Below are 19,356 nucleotides of genomic sequence, written 5' to 3'. Positions count from 1 at the left end.
ATTATCCCCCTTATCTGATAGGTGTTGGGTGAAAAGTTTCTTCAATTGAGTGGGCTGCCTTGTATCCTAGTCACTATTTTCTTTGAGGTGCAGAAACTTCTTTGTTTAATATTGTATCATTTGTCTATTTTTGCTTCCACTTGATGAGTTAGTAGTATTTTAACCTTGAAAATGGCTTTAGGTTCAATGTCATGGAGTGTTATGACTATCTTTTTTTCTATATACCTAATATTTTTAGGTCTGACATCAAGCTTTATTTCACTTTGATTTGAAATTTTTGTATGGTTTTGAGAGATATGAGTTCATTATTTTGCATGTAGCTGTCCAGTTTTCACAATGTCACTTGTTGAAGAGACTTTCCTTGTTCCACATTTTATTTCTTGCAATTTTATCCAAAATCAATTGTTCATAAACTTGTGAATCCATCTCTGAATATTCAGGTTTACACTATTGATCTATGGATCTAGTATATATTTCAATATCATGCTATTTTAATTACTATTACTTTATAGTACAGTTTAAAATTGGGAAAGTGATTCCACTAATATATATTTATAATTTAATTATAAATATATAATTATTATATAATATATGTAATAATATATAATTAATTATAATATCATTTATAATATATTTCCACATATTGCTTTAGCTATTGGTGCATATTTATCCATGTGAATTTCAAGAATTTCTAATCTACCTCTTTGTAATGAGTGAGAGAGAGAAGCAATTATCATACTCTAGAGCAGGGGTCTCAAACTCAATTTACCTGGGGGCCACAGGAGGCAAAGTCGGGGTGAGGCTGGGCCGCATAAGGGATTTTACAAAAAGAAAAGTCCTCAAACGTCATTATTAACACTTTTAATTATTTCTCAAACATCATTATTAACACTTTTAATTATTTCTTCTGAACATGAATAGAACATTGAGTGAAGATCATGAACAGTTCTTCTGAACATGGCATCTTTTGCCTATTCCTTGCTGTCAGAGACTTGACAGCGCTTCTTCTCACAAATCTGAACCACATTTAGCTTTAGAGAGGAAGCAGTTGAAACCCTCAGTATGGCTTGAAGATGATCATCATTAAGTCTAGACTGTACTTTGACTTATTGAAGTTCAATGTGGAGATTAACTTTTCACACAAATATGTGCTCCCCAAAAGGCACATGGTGCGCTTTAACATTCTGGAAAGCTCAGGGAAGCTGGGGGGCAATTCTCTCAAAAATTGTCCATGCATTTCTGCTTTTCCACTAATCTCCCTGAACTTGGCTTTGGGATTAGAGTTGCATTGCAGGTCAATAAGCTCCATTTGAAACACAGGAGGGGCATCTTGCACACCAAAGGAAAAGAGGTCCACAAAAATTTGGGAAGTGGCTCTGTGCTTTTTGAAGTCTGCAAATCTGTGATAAAATTCCTTCTCTAGCTTAAAAATAGCATCAACATATTTCTCACCACTGAATGGTATGCCTGCATTCACAAGTTCTTGCATGCTGGGAAATGACAAAGGTTTGTCTGAGAGAGCTGGGATTTCCATAACACAAGTTTTGTGGAGAATGCTCTCACGTTCTCATAGGCAGCACTGATAAGGTGCCCAGGTCTTGGGACATCTTGTTTAGTACATTCAGCTTATGTGTGATGTCAACAAGAAAAGCTAAGTCCATGAGCCATTTGTGATCACTCAACTCAGAAACAGCATTCCCATCCTTCTCCAGGAAGGCTTTCACTTCTCTCAACTCAAAAAATCTTTTCAGGACACTTCCCCTGCTGATCCAACGTACCTAGGTGAAAAAGAGCACATCTCCATATTCTGACTCCATTTCTTCTAAAAAAGCACAGACCCTCCTGTGCTTTAAGCCCCTGGATCTGATTTGGTTGATGCATTTCACAACAACAGACATCACATTGTCACATGGCAGGCATTTACTGCAAAGGGCCTGCTGATGGATAATGCAGTGAAGAGCAATGGTTTTCTCTACACCCTCCTCATCAAGTTTTTTTTGAACAAGTGCCATCAGTCCATTTGTCCTCCCTGTCATCGATGGTGCTCCATCGGTTATTATTCCAATAAACCTCTTCCATGGCAAACCTGCATTCTCAATGGCATCACAGAGATGCCGAAATATCTCATTAGTGGTGGTCTGGCCATGCATTGGAATTATTGTGAGCAGCTCCTCTGTCGCTTCAAAATTGCAGTCAACACCACGGACATAAATTGTGTTACGCAGTGTCTGTTATATCTGTGTCCTCGTCAAGAGCAACTGAGTATACATAAAACATTTGGCTTTCTCACACAATTGATGATAAATGTCACTTGACATGTCAGAAATGCGCTCTGCCACAGTGTTGGCAGAAATGCTGATTTTGCTAAACTGACCTTTCTTTTCCGAACAGATAATACTTGCAGCCTGTAACATGCATTTTTTTTTAACAAACTCTCCTTATGTGAATGGTTTCCTGCCTTAGCAATCATCTCACTAACCATGTAACTATCTTCGACTGATGCAACATTCTCTTTGCTTGCTTTCTTGAAGAAATCTTGTTGCCTCATTAGACATGCTTTAAGACTGGCAACCCACTTGGCTCTCTCATTTCCTGATATTTTGTACATTCCTCAGCATGTTTAGTTGAATAATGGCATTTCAAGTTGAATTCCTTGTGCACTGCAGCTGTCTCTGAGCAAATAAGACATGTGGGGATGCCCCTGTGCTCAACAAAGAAATACTGTGTCTCCCACTTTTCCTGAAAATGTCTGTGCTCGTCATCAATCTTTCTCTTCACTGCAGGCTTTGATGAAGTCATGATGAAGGCATGACAAAATCTAATTATGTAATAAACTTCTCTCCCTTCTCTCCCTTAGGCCTCCAATAATGCAAGGGACAGCGGGCAGGAGCAGCAGAAATGACGTCTGCGCTAGATGCAAAGTATTGCGAGTATTCGCTTACCGAATATTCACAATAAAAAATCACATTAGTAAGAAAAAAACCGCAAAAAATCGCATTAAACTTTTGCATACACCGAACGGAACTGCTCAGGGTATGCGAATGTTTAATGCGATTTTTTCCTTACCAATGCAATTTTTATTGTGATTATTCGGTAAGCGAATAATCTCGAATACTGTGCTATTTGAAGGCCAGACACGGGCCACAAAGATGTTGTATGGAGGGCCGTAAATGACCCACAGACTGCTAGTTTGAGACCCCTGCTCTAGAGCAAGGCAGAGTTGGAGTCTAGGGATAAGAGGGGAAACAAGAGACATTGGTAAATGGAAGGGTGCACTTGAGAAGAATGGTGTACATTGAATGACTGAAACCCAACTATAAACAATTTTTTATTTTATTTATTTATTTTTGGTTTTGGTTTTTGGGCCACACACAATGTCACTCAGGATTTACTCCTGGATATGTGCTGAGAAATAGCTCCTGGCTTGGGGGACCATATGCAACTCTGGGGGATTGAACTGTGGTCCATCCTAAGCTAATATGCAGAAGGCAGACACCTTATGGTCACCACTGCTCTGCCCTCAATTTATTTTAAACAATGTTTAAATAAAGCAACTAAAAATAAAATCTTTGGCTTAGGCTTTAGGCAATCAGAGAATGGCCATTCTCCCTTGGATTTTTTATCCCATATATAGAAACAGCATGTTATTCTGCACCAGCACCAGGATCAGACTTTTACCAAAGAAGACCATAAAGCTGCCCTGGCACCAACTTGCTTCAGAGTGGGTAAATATAAAATCCTGATAACTTGGAAACAGCAACAACTTGTTTTCAGGGCAGGGTTACTTGCCTCACCACTTAATAGTGAGATGAAACCAGAAGAAGCTCTGTGACACCCTGACTTTGACATAGGATCTGAGACCCCTGCCATACTGTTTTGATAACCATTAATTTCTAATACAGTTTAAATTTAGGGAAAGTAATGAGTTCCATTTTTATTTTTCCAAAAATTGCTTTAGTTATTCGAGGGTGTTTATTGTTCCAAATGAATTTCAGAAGTGTTTGATCCACTTCTTTGAAGAATGTCATGAGTACTTTTAGAGGGATAGCATTCAATTTGTATAATGCTTTGGAAAGTATTGCTATTTTAATGATATTAATCCTACCCATCTATGAACAGGGTGTATGTTCTCATTTCTGCATGTCCTCTCTTATTTATTGGAGCAGGGTTTTATAGTTTTCATCATATAGGTCCTTCACATCTTTGGTCAAGTTGACTCCAAGATATTTAAATTTGTGTGGCACTAATGTGAATGGTTTTTTTTCTTAATGTCCATTTCTTTATAATTATTTGTGTATAAAAAGGCCATTGATTTTTGGATGTGAATTTTGTAGCCTGCCACGTTGCTATATAGATCTATTGTTTCTAGAAGCTTTTTGATAGAGTCTTTAGAGTTTTTCAAGTAGAGTATTATTTCATCTGCAAATATTGAGAGCTTGACTTCTTTCTTTCCTATCTGAATTCCCTTGAAATCTTTTTTTTTTTTTTGCCTAATTGCTATAGCAAGTAATTCCAGTATTATGTTGAATAGGAGTGGGGAGATATCACAGCCTTGTCCTGTACTAAAATTTAGTGGAAATATTTTAGTTTTTCTCCATTGAGAATATTATTTGCCATTGGCTTGTAGTAGATGGCTTAACTCTATTGCTAAGGGTTCCTTTCATTCCCAACTTGCCGAGAGTTTTTATCAAGAATGGGTGTTGGACCTTATCAAATGCTTTCTCTGTGTCTATTGATATGATTATTGGTTTTTATTTTTCTTGTTGTTGCTGTTGTGTATTATGTTGATTTACATATATATACATATATGTATGTATAAATCATGGATGTTAAATCATCCTTGAATTCCTGGGATGAAACCTACTTGATCATAGTGAATGATCTTCTCAATGTGGCATTGGATCTTATTTGCCAGGATTTTATTGAGAATGTTTGCATCTGTGTTCATCACGGATATTGGTCTATAATTTTATTTTTTGGCAACATCTCTGTCTGGTTTTGGTATCAAGGTGATATTGGCTACATAAAAGCTATTTGGAAGGGTTCCCAATTTTTCAATTTCATGAAAGAGCCTGGATAGGATTGATAGTAGTTCCTTTTGAAAGGTCTGAAAGAATTCATTAGTGAGTGCATCTGGGCCTGGGCTTTTGTTTTTGGATAGACATTTACCATTGATTACCATCTTAATTTCCTCAATGGTGATGGGGTGTTTAGATATGCTACATACTCCTTATTCAACCATGGAAGAATATAAGAGTCCAAGAATTTATCCATTTCTTCCAGGTTCTCATGTTTTGTGGTACAGTGTTTCTCAGAGTAGTCTTTGACTATTCTTTGAATCTCTTCAATATCTGTAGTGTTGTCCCATTTTTATTTCTAATATGGTTTATCAAGTTTTGTTCTCTCTTTCTTGGTGAGTTCTGTTAATGGTCTATTAATTTTGTTTATTTTTTCAAAGAACCAACTTCGGCTTTCGTTGATCTTTTGGTTTGATTTTTGGGTTTCCACTTTATTGCTTTCAGATCTAAGCTTTCTTATTTCCCCTGTCAACCTATTTTTTTGTTGTTGATTATTTTCTAATTTTATAAGCTGCACGATTAGGCTATTAATGTATGCCTCTTCTTCCTTTCTGATGTTTGCTTGCAAAGTTAAAAATTTTTCTCTTGGTACAGCTTTAGCAGTACCATATGTTCTGATAGTTTGTGTCTTCTTTGTCATTTGTTTCCAGGAAAGTTTTGATTTCCTCTTTGATTTCATTTTGGATCCACATGTTTACTATTAGGCTGTTTAATTTCCAGGTGTTGAAGTTTTTCTTCTGTGTCCCTTTGTAGTTCACATCTAATTTCAGAGACTTGTGGTCAGCAAAGATAGCCTGAAAAATTTCTGTCCTCTTGATTTTATGAAGGTATGCTTTATGTGCCAGCATGTGGTCTACCCTGGAGAATGATTCAGGTACATTGGAGAAGAATGTGTATTCAGGTTTCTGGGGATGGAGTGTAATGTATATATTAGGCCTCTTCCATTTTTCTTCTCAGGACTAGTATATTTTTGTGGGCTTCAGTACAGTTAACATATCATGTGTTGACAGGGCAGTGTTGAGTCTCCCACATTGTGTTATTATTGATATCCTTTTTCAAATGTGTAGGTAATTTTATTAGGTATTTTAGTGGTTAATATTATATAATGTACCTAATACTATTAGGTATTTTACTCTCATTGGGTGCATATATGTTTAATAGTGCAATTTCTTCCTGTTGGATATATCCCTTTATTTGTATGAAGTGTCCATCTTTGTCCATTAAAATTTTTCTGAGTTTAAAGTTTGTGTCATCTGACATTAATATGGCCACTCCAGCTCTTTTAAGGGTATTATTTGCTTGAATGATTTTCCTCCAGCCTTTGATTTTAAATCTATGTTTGCTCTGACTATTCAGTCATGTTTCTTGTAGGCAGCAGACGGTTGGATTCATCTTTTTGATCCATTTTGCCACTCTGTGTCTCTTAACTGGTGCATTTAATTCATTAACATTGAGGAAGATGATATCATTGCCTTTAGTGTCTTCTTTGTGTATAAATATTGTGTGTTTGTTGATCTATCTTGTTTGAAAGTAGACCTTACAGCATTTCTTTACAGGCTGGCTTTACATCTGTAAAGTTTCTGAGCTGTTGCTTTTTCATGAAGCTATGTTTTGCATTTTATCTTCCAGTTCACTGATTCTGTCCTCGGCTGCTTTTTCCCTACTGGAGAGGCTTTCTATTGAGGCTTTCAGTTCAGCTACTGTGTTTTTCAGACCTGTTATTTCAGTTTGGAGTTTTCTGATATCTATCTTTTGTTTTGTGATTTCTATGAGGAATCTTCATATTTCTATTTTAAACTCTTTATCTGAATGATTAATCAGATGGTTGCTATTTTTTGGGTCATCAGAGCCATCATCTTCATTCTCTGTGCACGGTGTTTGTCTATGAAGTTTCCTCATTGTCACGCTTGTAGTGTGATTTTTCTAAGTGTTATGGTGTGGTTTATTATAGTGAGTGTACAGCCATAAAATGAAGAAGAGTCTTTTGAAGACTTTCACTGGATCTTTTTTGGCCTACTTAGCAAAGGTTCAGGAGACAAGATAGAAGAGGGATAGGTAAAGGCTACAGATATCTTCAGTCTTTTCCCCTGTTGTTATGCCCATAACAGGGAGCAGACACATGCCCCGCCTTCACAAAGAAGCTACCTTTCTGCTAGAGCTATTGAATGACAGCTTTCGCTGTATCTTTCTTGGCCTTCTTAGCAGAGGTTCAGGAGACAGGCTAGAAGAGGGATAGGCAGGCCAGCAATCTAAACTTAAATGAGCCTATTACACTGGCAGGCCTTGGACGCAGAGAGTAGTGGTATAGGATGAACTCTGGGATCATTGGTGGAAGGAGGTCCACAGTGGTGGTGGAAATGGGCCTGATTTACTATATTTCTAATATTCAACTATGAAGAACTTTGTAGATGACAGTAGTTTCAATAAAATAAAATAAAATAAAATATATAAAGTCTAAATTTAATATTATTTAATATTTTTCTATGTTAGAAAATAAAACAAATGGCAATTTATTCGCTCCAGCAATTCTAAAGATATTTCTTAACAGAGATTAACTTAATTATCATGAGTCTATATGGGATTTTCAACTGATGGAACTAATAAATTATATTTGATATTTTTGGCCTAAATGGTGTTATAATCAAACATATATTAAATATTCCTCACAATTTTGTTATATTTTATTTACTTGTATAAAATTTTAATAACATAAGCACTTAAGTTTAATAGAGTTATATAAAAATAAACTTTGTAAAAATCTCATTAAACCTTAATCTACATGACAAAAATGTACATATATACATATATATAAAAGTATGGAATAAGATCTCTGTGATTTTACATAAAACAGGATTATCATTGCAATAATATATTATTGGTAACAGTTATTCATAATTTTATTATGGCTTTGGATGTTTTACTTTGTCTTAATCTTGACTAGTTTGAAATAAAATAAAACATTAGAAACATGCAGAAACCCATATCCAAAAAGACTTAAAGTTTCTCAATTAAAATATTGTAATCAGAATATTGTAAACAAAATATTGAAAGCAGTACTATCAAATAATGAACTAGTACACAAATTTCATAAAATTTTCTGCAGATTCATTGAAGTGAAACTATGAAACAGAAACAGAAGAGTTAGACATAGTTTTGAAAGAAAAATACAGAAATTTGACCAAACACTAATTCCATAAAATGAATATTTTCTCCAAAATACTTTATCCAGCTAAATTATAGTCTAGATTTTCAGGTTTAATTTGAAGCTTCATACACACATCAGCTTAAGGAATTCATGACCTTTTACCAATTTTGGTAGAAGCATTAAAGAAGCTTTTATTAGGGTATGGTAAACACTCATAAACTTTATTGTTTGGTCTCCGCTAGATTAAGGAAAGTGATCTACTCATAGTTTGTTAAGATTTTTAGACCTTTTATATATAATAAGTTAGTAATATATTTTAAAATAATATTATTTATATATCTGTTTAATCCTTTTTATCTATATTTATGTAGTAATCTCTAATTATCTATTCACTATATCATAATTGGGATATAAAAAAAAGAAAAGAAATAACAAATTATTGAAGGCGTTATAACTTGTTATTCGGCCTACCAAACTGATGTACTTAGCAGTGATGATGGGAGAAGTCTTTAGGACATTGTGAAGGGATGCTGGCAATATTAGTTATGGGTGTGATGTTGGAACAATGGATGCATGACAAGCATAGTTAGTGGTATAAATTATGGTACCATATTAAAAATGACTAACAAATGCAGATTCAGAAATACTAAACTTCTGAAATGTTTTCACTCTATCCTAAAAAACATAAGGCTATAACTGAATCATAAGAAAATAGAAAAAGTAAGCATATTAAGGAATGGTAATAGTTTTTATTTGACTAATTCTATTAGTTCCATTGTGCTGAGTTTTGTTTGTCAGAAAAATATTGAATAACTAATTCAAATTTTGACTACTAGAATTTTAGAAAATATTAACAAATGAGCAGTTATAATAGTCACATTATAACTTTAAAATGATAACACATTCCAAAGAATGTGTTATATTACTGGGGAAGCTTAATTTATAATACGAAGGATAATCAAACTTAAGCAGATATTGACACAGAAATTATTACCGTAGAGGAAACACATGACTACTGATATATTAAATATTAATAGGACCAAAGTATAGCAGGTATAAAAAATGTTTACATATTTATTCAAGCTTATTTGGCCTACTGACCCCTTTTCAGTAAAAGTATTAGTTACTCAGCACTTCCTGGAAATCTGTACTCCTTAACCAAAGAAAAATGCCCTCAATTAAGATCATTATCATATCTCTCCATAATTTTAGTGATGTGCTGTTTTAGTTTATATGGTGATAATATGAGAATATTTAGTCACAAACAGATAATGGACTTTAAGATGGGATATATCAAAGCATAGACATAAAAGTAAATAAAGATGATCCTCTATTTAGAAACATTGCACAGTTAGTTCAATATAATTAAACTTACGGGTAACATGATCAGGTCTGAAAGTACTTATATAAAATAAGCAAGAATTATTTTTTCAAATGTAGATGATTGGGGCCAGGGAGATAGTACAGTAGTTAAGGTATTTGCCTGTCATACAGATGACGATGGCTTAATCCTTGGTATTCCATAAGAACTCTCAATGTGCTAATAAGTGATCCTTGATTGCAGAGTTCGAAGTAAATCTTGAACACAGCCAGGTTTGACTCCAGCTCTTGTTCCAAATAAATAAAATACAGATTCTTGAGGACAGAGTGGGTAGCATAGCAGGTAAGATATTTGCCTGGTTCCCAGCCAAGTTAAGTTTAATTCTTGGGATCATATATTGTCCCTCAAACCCAACCAGGAGTTATTCCTGAATATAAAGTCAAAAATAAATCCTGATCAAAACCCTGTGATCCCACAAACAACAAAAATGTAAAAATAATATAAAATGCAGGTTATTACAACTTTAAGTCACAGCCGGATCTTTGAGTGTAGAAATTGTCAACAACTGATTTTAAACACTGTTCAGGGACTTGTGCATAGACTCCAGTTTGAAAACCTCAAATAAATTAACTCAAACAATAAAAAAACAAAGATTATAAAACCGTCATTAATAGCTAAAAAGTAAATATGTTTTATTCAAGCCTACCAATTTGGTATGTAGAAACTAAGGGACTCATTGGATTCCTTATAATAAAAATAAATATACATAAACTGTGTTATATCTCACTTCAACTAGAATCTTATGATACTGAGGAGTTTGAATCTGTTAATAACAAATAATATGCACTGGTGAAGCTGGGGTGTTCAGTTTATAATTGAAACCCAACTACAAATATGTTTATAATCATGGTGCTGAAATAAATATGTTATTAAAATATCAAATGATATATCAAAAGACAGGATTAAATAAGATTAAATTATTTTTAAACTACAATATTCACATAAGGCTCTACAATTTATAAAAATTATTTACTCTGACTTTATTCAGTGACATATTGTGGGATAATTATTATGTATAAACTTGTATGACCTCCTATCTAGAATGCTACTTCCCTAAGAAAATCTTTAACAACATCTTTAAATATAAAAAAAAAACTCAGCACTTATTAAAACACTCAATATGCAATCCATTTTGGTTCAATGTTGAAACAGTAAAACAATTCTAGTGTTAGCTAGGTAAGAATATTTTTAGAATAATAAGGAAAGAGAAACAAAATTAACAAAGATTTAGACTAATACTGTGCAGACAAGTGGATTTAGCCATATATGGCATTTGTTCCCATTAACATATACTAGTTTATGGGGGGATTTGGAAATCATGAACTTGATTATAGTTGAGTACTAGTTAAGACCCATATGACTATTTTAGAAAACACAGTAAATTAGATTAAAGTGAAATAATCTATAAGGACAGAGGGCAATTATGTAGAAAAAAAGAAGAGCTAGCTAGCATCAAACACTTAAATTTGATAAATTTTGGAATCTATAACCTATTTAAAAACCAAAAATTATAATTTATAAGTAAGTATTCAATACAAAGCAAAACAAAAATACAAACTATAGAGCAGATACGGAACCAAAGCTTTTTCTTTCTGCTTAGCAGCGAAGTTGTTTTAGTATTTTTTTCCTGCAACTTTTGGTCAAAGTAGTCAGCCTTGGTGCAAAGACTTTGGGTAATATCTGAAGAATCTAATTTTGGGGGCCGGCAAGGTGGCGCTAGAGGTAAGGTGTCTGCCTTGCAAGCACTAGCCAAGAAAGGACCATGGTTCGATCCTGTGGCATCCCATATGGTCCTCCCCCAACCCAGGGGCAATTTCTGAGCACTTAGCCAGGAGTAACCCCTGAGCATCAAATGAGTGTGGCCCGAAAAAACAAAAAAATAAAAAAGAATCTAATTTTTATAGATGTTCATTATTATATTTTTATTTAAATTAGTTGTTGCTCATGGACTTTATTCAAGGTTAGAATTATTTTTTGTCATAGAGAATGCAAACAGAGAGTAAATGATGCTATGAATGCTGTATGGATATTTTTATGAAAGACATGGTCCAGGGAACAGATTTAACTAATTTTGAGCAGAAATCTGAGGGATTTTTATGAGATATTACTGGCTATAATATCTTGAAAGCTAAGAGACAATATAGATGAGGATTGAAAGGACAGGATCAAGATATATAAAGCTTACCACAAGAGTGGTGAGTGCAGTTAGAGAAATAACTACACTAAATACTATCATGACAATGGCAATGAGTGAAAGAAGTAGAATGCAGGTCTGGAATATAGGCAGGGAGTGGGAAAGGAACATTGGTGGTGGGCTGCACTGGTGAAAGGGGGTGTTCTTTTTATAACTAAAACACTACAAATATGTTTGTAATCATGGTGTTTAAAGATATTCTTTAAAAAAAATCTAACAAGCACTCTCAGATTCTTAGGTTCAGAACAAATTTCCACATGTGTACAATTTCCCAGAACATGAAACTCTAGGTTAATCATTTCTTTAATCAAAACATGGTGATAAGCTGTGATAGTAAGATACATTTGTCTAAAATTAATTAAATTTTAATTTTTAAAATGAAAAGTTCCCACATATATGTAATATAGGCATTCATTTCTCTCCTAGGAAATCTATTGTGCAACTAAATGCAACAGACGATAGGTTCAGAAAATTCTCCTTTGAAGATATAACAGAACCATGTATTTCCGTGTCAAAAACTTGGGTTTAGGGTGATTTTGTTAATTTTGGCCACTTTGAAAACTTACAAATAAGTTTCATTACCATCATGGGACACAGGTAGAAATATAAAGAGCTAATCTGGGAAACCTTACAAAAAAGACAATCTTGATTAATGTGTAGATGAAATAAAAAACAAGACAAAGTTAAAAAAAAGAAATGTCAAAAGTAAATTGTTATCATGATGGTGGGAAAAATACACATTGAAATATCGTAAGTCCTTGGAATTCAGTACTTCAGTTTCACTGGGGAATTGAATTAACACTACTTTTTCAGACATTAATATTGGATAAAATATTGGTATTTTTACTTTTAATTTTTCCAATGGAGATATTAATCTCAGAAGATTAAGTTCAAACATAAACTCAGATATTTAATTGACAAATATTTAAAAATAAGATTTAATGATTAACAGTACTCAAGGACTTAACAGTATAGTGTATACTTTTATATGTCTATTTCAAAAATAAAATGCTCAACACATTATTTTTCTTTAGGCATTACAGGGAAGGAGTTATGCAACTGCAACTAAAAGCTTATATTTTTACCTTTCCTATATTGAACCTGTAATTCAGTTTTATAATTCTATGCTGTTTTGAAGAATGTTGAAAAATTTATTATCAATTTAACAAGCATTATTGTTATCTATCATCTATCTATTTGATGTCTATATGTCTAAGTTTCTCTTGATATGCATACTGTCTACTCTTTCATATTTTAGAAATTATTTAACTATTTTATTCATACTTAGGAAAATAATTTGTAAAATATAGCAGCTTATATATTTGCAGTAGATATTATTTTTTCCATCAAAATATTTCTACCTTATGCAAACAATACTTTAAAAATAAGACTGCATAATACTGCATAATTAAGAGGTTTAATAGCAATTAATAATAGTGGATCCTTTTTATTTCCTGTTCAGTGGTTGTGCAATGTATATTTTATTCCTCTCCAATAAGTGAAGTTAAATATCCATTAACTTTCCTAATTGCTATTGCATGTAGGACAAGGGTTTTCAACTCCCCAACAGTTTGTTTAACAATAATTCACTCAAAAAGCCATCCATGTGGAGATCTTTATAACAATGTAAAGTTCTCCCTAGTGTGTAGCAGGTAATTATTTTTCAAAAGTTGAGTTGGACAATAATCTTTGTGTAAACAAGACATTGCTGTGCAGACTGTTGATGATTGTTAATTAATTTTTGTCCATTGATGTAATGCAAAAATTCATTTAGAAGCTGTGAATTGTGTAAAATATTAATTACATTCAGGAGGTTTTAAAGCACTACAGAATGATAACAAAAAATGGGCATTGATAAGCTTTTAATTGTAATTCATTCAATTGAGCTATTGTTTTCATAAAGCATATTTTTAATTAGTTATCTGTCAGTTTATAATATAGTTGTTAATTAAAGTAGAAACATAATGTGTGAACTTTGTTTTCCCAATTTTATGCTTGAGTTATCCAAAAAAAAAAATATACATATAGCCACATTTGAGTAGGTTTTTCAAGGCTAACAAAGATGGGGCCAAAAAAAGAGAAAATAGGATAAAAACCATGACACTGTCTCATAGAGCAACCAGTTCACAGTCTTCCATGGGTAAGGACAAGGAAATTTATTCAGCTGAATAACAAATACAAAGAAGTATTTATAAATCAAAGCATTTTGGTACATAATATGTAAAGAAACTGAAAAAAATGACTTTTTGATTCAAGAATAAAATAAACAAAATTAAGAAGTATAAAATTTAACATTAAATGACAACTAGTATAAAATGACCTCACAATTTTTAATTCATATATTTTTATAATTAATGTTTTATCAATATTGTTTCTATTAGTAAAAATAGAGAGAGAAAGACACAGAATGGTTTCACTCATCTATGGGTTTTAAGAAAAATGAAAGACATTCTTGCAATAATAACTTTCAGACACGAAAGAGAAAAGAGCTGGAAGTTACAGCTCACCTCATGAAGCTCACAACAAACAGGGATGAGTTAGAGAAATAACTACGTTTTGAACTATTCTAATAATGAGAATGTACGAGGGAAACAGAAAGCCTGTCTAGAGTACAGGCGGGGGTTGGGTGGGGAGGAGGGAGATTTGGGACATTGGTGATGGGAATGTTGCACTGGTGATGGGTGGTGTTCTTTACATGACTGAAACCCAAACACAATCATGTATGTAATAAAGTTTTTTAAATAAAAAAAATAGGACCTTGAATGGAGTTTAGTGATAAAGTATATTATACCTTGTATATTTGGGACTCTAGGTTCCATCCCTAGCACTCTAAAATGTAGAACAAATTATACATAAAGATTGAATAAAAAAATCTATATATTATACATTTCTTGATCCACATCAATAATAATGAATTAAAAATAAATTACTCAGTAACCACAGTGATTCTTGAGGCTTTAGGGCCTACAGTCTATGTAATGCCTAGTCGAGCTATGAGGAGCTACAGGTTTTTATACTATAATTATCAAAAGCAATACTGAAAAAGGAAGAAAACAAAAAAATCATAAAGCTCACTGACTTCAAACTATACTACAAAGCTATAGCAATCCAGACATTATGATATTTGATTCAAAACATATATGCAAATCAATGGAATGGAATTGAGAGTTCAAAATTAAACCCTCACATATTCGAACTAATAATGTAAAGCAGATATTTCAAAGGAATAGAGTGATGAAATAAGGGGACCACTTATACTAGCAGCCCGGAGGGCAATAGAAGAGGATATGGGATGCATGCTGGGAACAGGGTTGAAGGGAAGACAACACTGGTGGTGGGAATGCCCCAGGTTCAATGCCGCTATTCACCTAAAATACTACTGTGAAAGATTTGTAATCCACTTTGGTCACAAATAAAAATTATTAATAAAAAAAATAAAGAAAGAATTCCTTATTCAGTAAATGATGCTTGGAAAAAAAGGTAGCCAATTTCAAAAGAATGAAATTGCATTTTTGTATTACATCACATGTGAAAATTAACTCAAAGTAGATTAAAGGTCTGCAGAGACGGCTCAAAAATCTAAGTTTTGCACAAATGCGGTCCAGTTCAATTTCCAAAACCTCACATGATACTATGCATACCACCCAAAGACATTCCTGAGAAAATGCCTGGGAGTAACTCATAAACACCAATGATTATGTCCTTAAGTAAAGAATTAATAGATAGAAAACCTGGATGTTATACTTACCATCCAGAAATACATTGAAGAGAGTGCTGGAGGGTGGGTTTAATCTCCAAAACAATAACTGAGTATATAATCTAAAAATGTTTGACATGCTCCTCAAAATCATCATCAATATTATCACTTCTACATATTCACTTAAAAAAGCATAAAAATTAACCAGCAATAGGGCTTATGTATTATCTTTGATGATTTTCTTTTTCAAGGACAAAAAAAAAACAAAAAATAATAAATGTAATTAAATATCATTAATAGCCAAGGAACTAAAATAGTAACATTACAATACACAGGATAATTGTTTTAATGAGCAAGAAAAATGATACAATATTTGAACCTGAAAGATTATAATGGTAGATTTTCAAGAATATTTTTATCTTTTGGTTTTTGGGCCACACCCGGTGAAGCTCAGGGGTTACTCCTGGCTATGCACTCAGAAATTAACCCTGGCTGGGGGACATTCTGGGATGCCAAGGGATAGAACCATGGTTCGTCCTAGGCTAGTGTGAGTAAGGCAAATGCCTTAAGCCCTGCACCACTGCTCTGGCCCTCCAAGAATATTATTCATAGATGTTTTAAAATGTCAATTTTAGTATACTGTTAAATGGACATCTCAATAAAATATAAAAACATTTCATAAATAAGATCAGGTATATTATTGGGTCCTTTTTATGAATTTTAGCCCCTTTTTCTTTTTTTTTTTTTGTACCTTCAAACAGAACCACGTAACTTGAGCCATCTTGTTCTGCCTCACAAATTGAGGGGGAAATAATGAAGGGCACCAAGACCAAATAGTCATATGAACATTGAGTAGAAATAAAAAATTATCAAACTTGAACACCAAATCCAAAGCCAACTACAACAGAATAGATACCCAATCTACAACAACCTAGACACAGAGGGAACCATTTATTCTAGCAGCTCAGGGGAGCAAAGGAGGGATGATATGGGATGCATGCTGGGAACAGGGGTGGAGGGAGGACAACATTGGTGGTGGGAGTGCCTCTGATTCAATGACACAATGTACCTGAAATACTACTGTGAATGATTTGTAATCCTCTTTGGTCAAAATATAAATTATATAAAAAGTTAGGTATATTATGTATCCCATATAAATTAAAGATAAAAAAACATTAGTCAGCTAATAATAGTATTCAATTCTGTACCTAGTTTTAGCATTATTTTTAAAAACACAAAAGCAAAAACAGGAAGAAAAAAGAAAAAAAATAAATATATCTTTGATAATTTTGAAACTTCAAATAAATTAATTTAATGGATACTTTTGCTGAATTGGTCTTGATTTCACACTTTAGATTCTTCATTTTTCATTGTTTTCTAGGTCATCTCTGAATTGGGTATTTGATAATGTATTTTTAATAATATTTATTTTGACAAAAGTGGATTACAAATCTTTCACAGTAATATTTTAGGTACATAGTGACACTGAATCAGGGTCATTCCTACCACCAATGTTGTGCTCCCTCCACCCCTTTTCCCAGCATGCATCACATATCATCCCTCCTTTGCTCACCCCCACCCGGGGCTGCTAGTATAAGTGGTACCCTCTGTGTCTAGGTTGTTGTAGATAGGGTATCGATTCTGTTGTCATTGGCTTTGGATTTGGTTGAGAATGTATTTTTGATTAATGAACAGACTCTTTGGTCTGCTTCATATTTGGGACAAAATATATCCAACAGTTGCTGTTCTTTTCATAGATTTAAAATTTCTTTAGCAATGTAATGTTTGTTCTTAAACTCATCTTAATATTCATATTTGATTCTAGTTTGTTTCAATGTCAAAAGAAACATCTCCCTATCTTTTACTTTGTTCTTTTTTACTCATTCCTTTCACTCTCAAGTGAATAGCAACACATGTAATTAGGTATTATGCAACTTAAAATAAAAAACTTGTTTCCATGAGTCACTATTCTATATAATATTGTACTGCCAGTGATATATTTTTTAATACTTTCATGCATTTAGAATGTCATATATTTATATATGCTATTTTATAGCTAAATCCTATCCACATAAAATATTTGTACTTTTACTTGAAATTTGAAAGTATAAAAGGAGGGGCCGGAGAGATAGCACAGCAGTAAGGCATTTGCCTTAGGCGCAGAAGGATGGTGGTTCAAATCCCGGCATCCCATATGGTCCCCTGAGCCTGCCAGGTGTGATTTCTGAGCATGGAGCCAGGAGTAACCCCTGAGCACTGCCGGGTGTGACCCAAAAGCCAAAAAAAAAAGTAAAAAAGGAATTTGTACAATTAAATGTACAGGTCCCTGCAATTGTAAACTGTGTTTTTTCATTTTTAAACTTATTTTATTTTCTTGAAGTGGCCTTATTTTATAATATTTTCTTTATTTTCTTCACTTTTTTTGTTTGTTTGTTTTGGGGCCACACCCGTTTGATGCTCAGGAGTTTCACCTGGCTAAGTGCTTAGAAATCGCCCCTGGCTTGGGGGGACCATATGGGACATGGGGGGATTGAACCGCAGTCCTTCCTTGGCTAGCGCTTGCAATGCAGACACCTTACCTCTAGCGCCACCTCACTGGCCCCATATTATTTTCAAATGAGGTCAATAATAATACACAAACTATAGTTTATCAATGTTTTTCCTTGGGACTAAAACTTCTTTAAATATATAATTATCACAACTCAATATCAATTTGTATCATTTATATCATGGTTCATCATGATCCCAAGTCCTACCAAAACTTGTTTGCTAACTCAAGTATATAACATTGCTACATAAATTCAGCTGTTTCTTTTAGCTCTGAAGTTGGAATAAGATTCAACTTTCTATTTTTGTATGTCGTCTATTGTACTCATCGAGAATAGTTTGTAATATGCTGTGATGTATGCAACAAATCTCAATGAATATGAAAAAATATTTATATCTTACAAAAGTTAAAAGTTCAGAATTTTTTTTAGTTTTCCAATTTGTTCTACCAAGTTTTGGATTATGACCCAATTTTTAGAAAGGATGGCTAACTGTGGAAAACAGAATTGATTTTAATGCCATAGCAATAGTTCAAGGATTAAGATGCTTGCTTTGCCTACTGAAAATTGGTATGATCACTGACACCACTTAAAGTTCTTTCTGTTAAGCACCTGACTGCAGGAGTGAACCCTTACATCATAGCCAGAAGTAAATCTTGAACAAAATCATATTTGCACAAAACCAAACCATAAAAATAAGGTATTAATGCATTAATTTTATTATATATTAAAAAACTCTTCAGCTTCTTTGTTGCAGAGTTCTTGGAGATACATGTTGGACACCCTAAATTAGCAATTCAGTGCTCTACCATATTAGACTCCATCTACAGTGCTCATTATGACAATGTCTTGATAAAATTCCCCAATTTACCTATTTCCTTTTGATTATGTCTACTACTATGACTAAAGCTTATGACCATAGAGATAACTGAATAGTCAAATGTACACCATAGACTTATGTTACATGTTCCACACACTGAGTACATTTTTGCAGATTACTATTATCACTTTTCTTTTTTCTTTTTTTTATCAAGTGAAACTATGTTACTATTATATTACAATGCACACACTCTCAGTTTCCTTTCAGGAAAGGAATCTCAATGCACAAGACATGGTAGATGATACCACATAGGGTAGACTCTTAAAATGTTCACTACCATATTGCTTACTACTCTTGAAGTGAAAATCATGTTTATCCTAAAATGCTTCATGCACAATTTAACTTTCAAAGTTTCATTTAGCAAAGTTTACCTCTGCCATTGATAAAGTGTCTAGAAATTAGAAAGCCTTTTCCTTCTCAATTTATTTATTTATT

Source organism: Suncus etruscus, chromosome 4 (assembly GCF_024139225.1).
Source record: "Suncus etruscus isolate mSunEtr1 chromosome 4, mSunEtr1.pri.cur, whole genome shotgun sequence".
NCBI classification, from domain to species: domain Eukaryota; kingdom Metazoa; phylum Chordata; class Mammalia; order Eulipotyphla; family Soricidae; genus Suncus; species Suncus etruscus.
The sequence above is the reverse complement of the archived record's forward strand: the minus strand, read 5'-3'. Positions refer to the sequence as shown.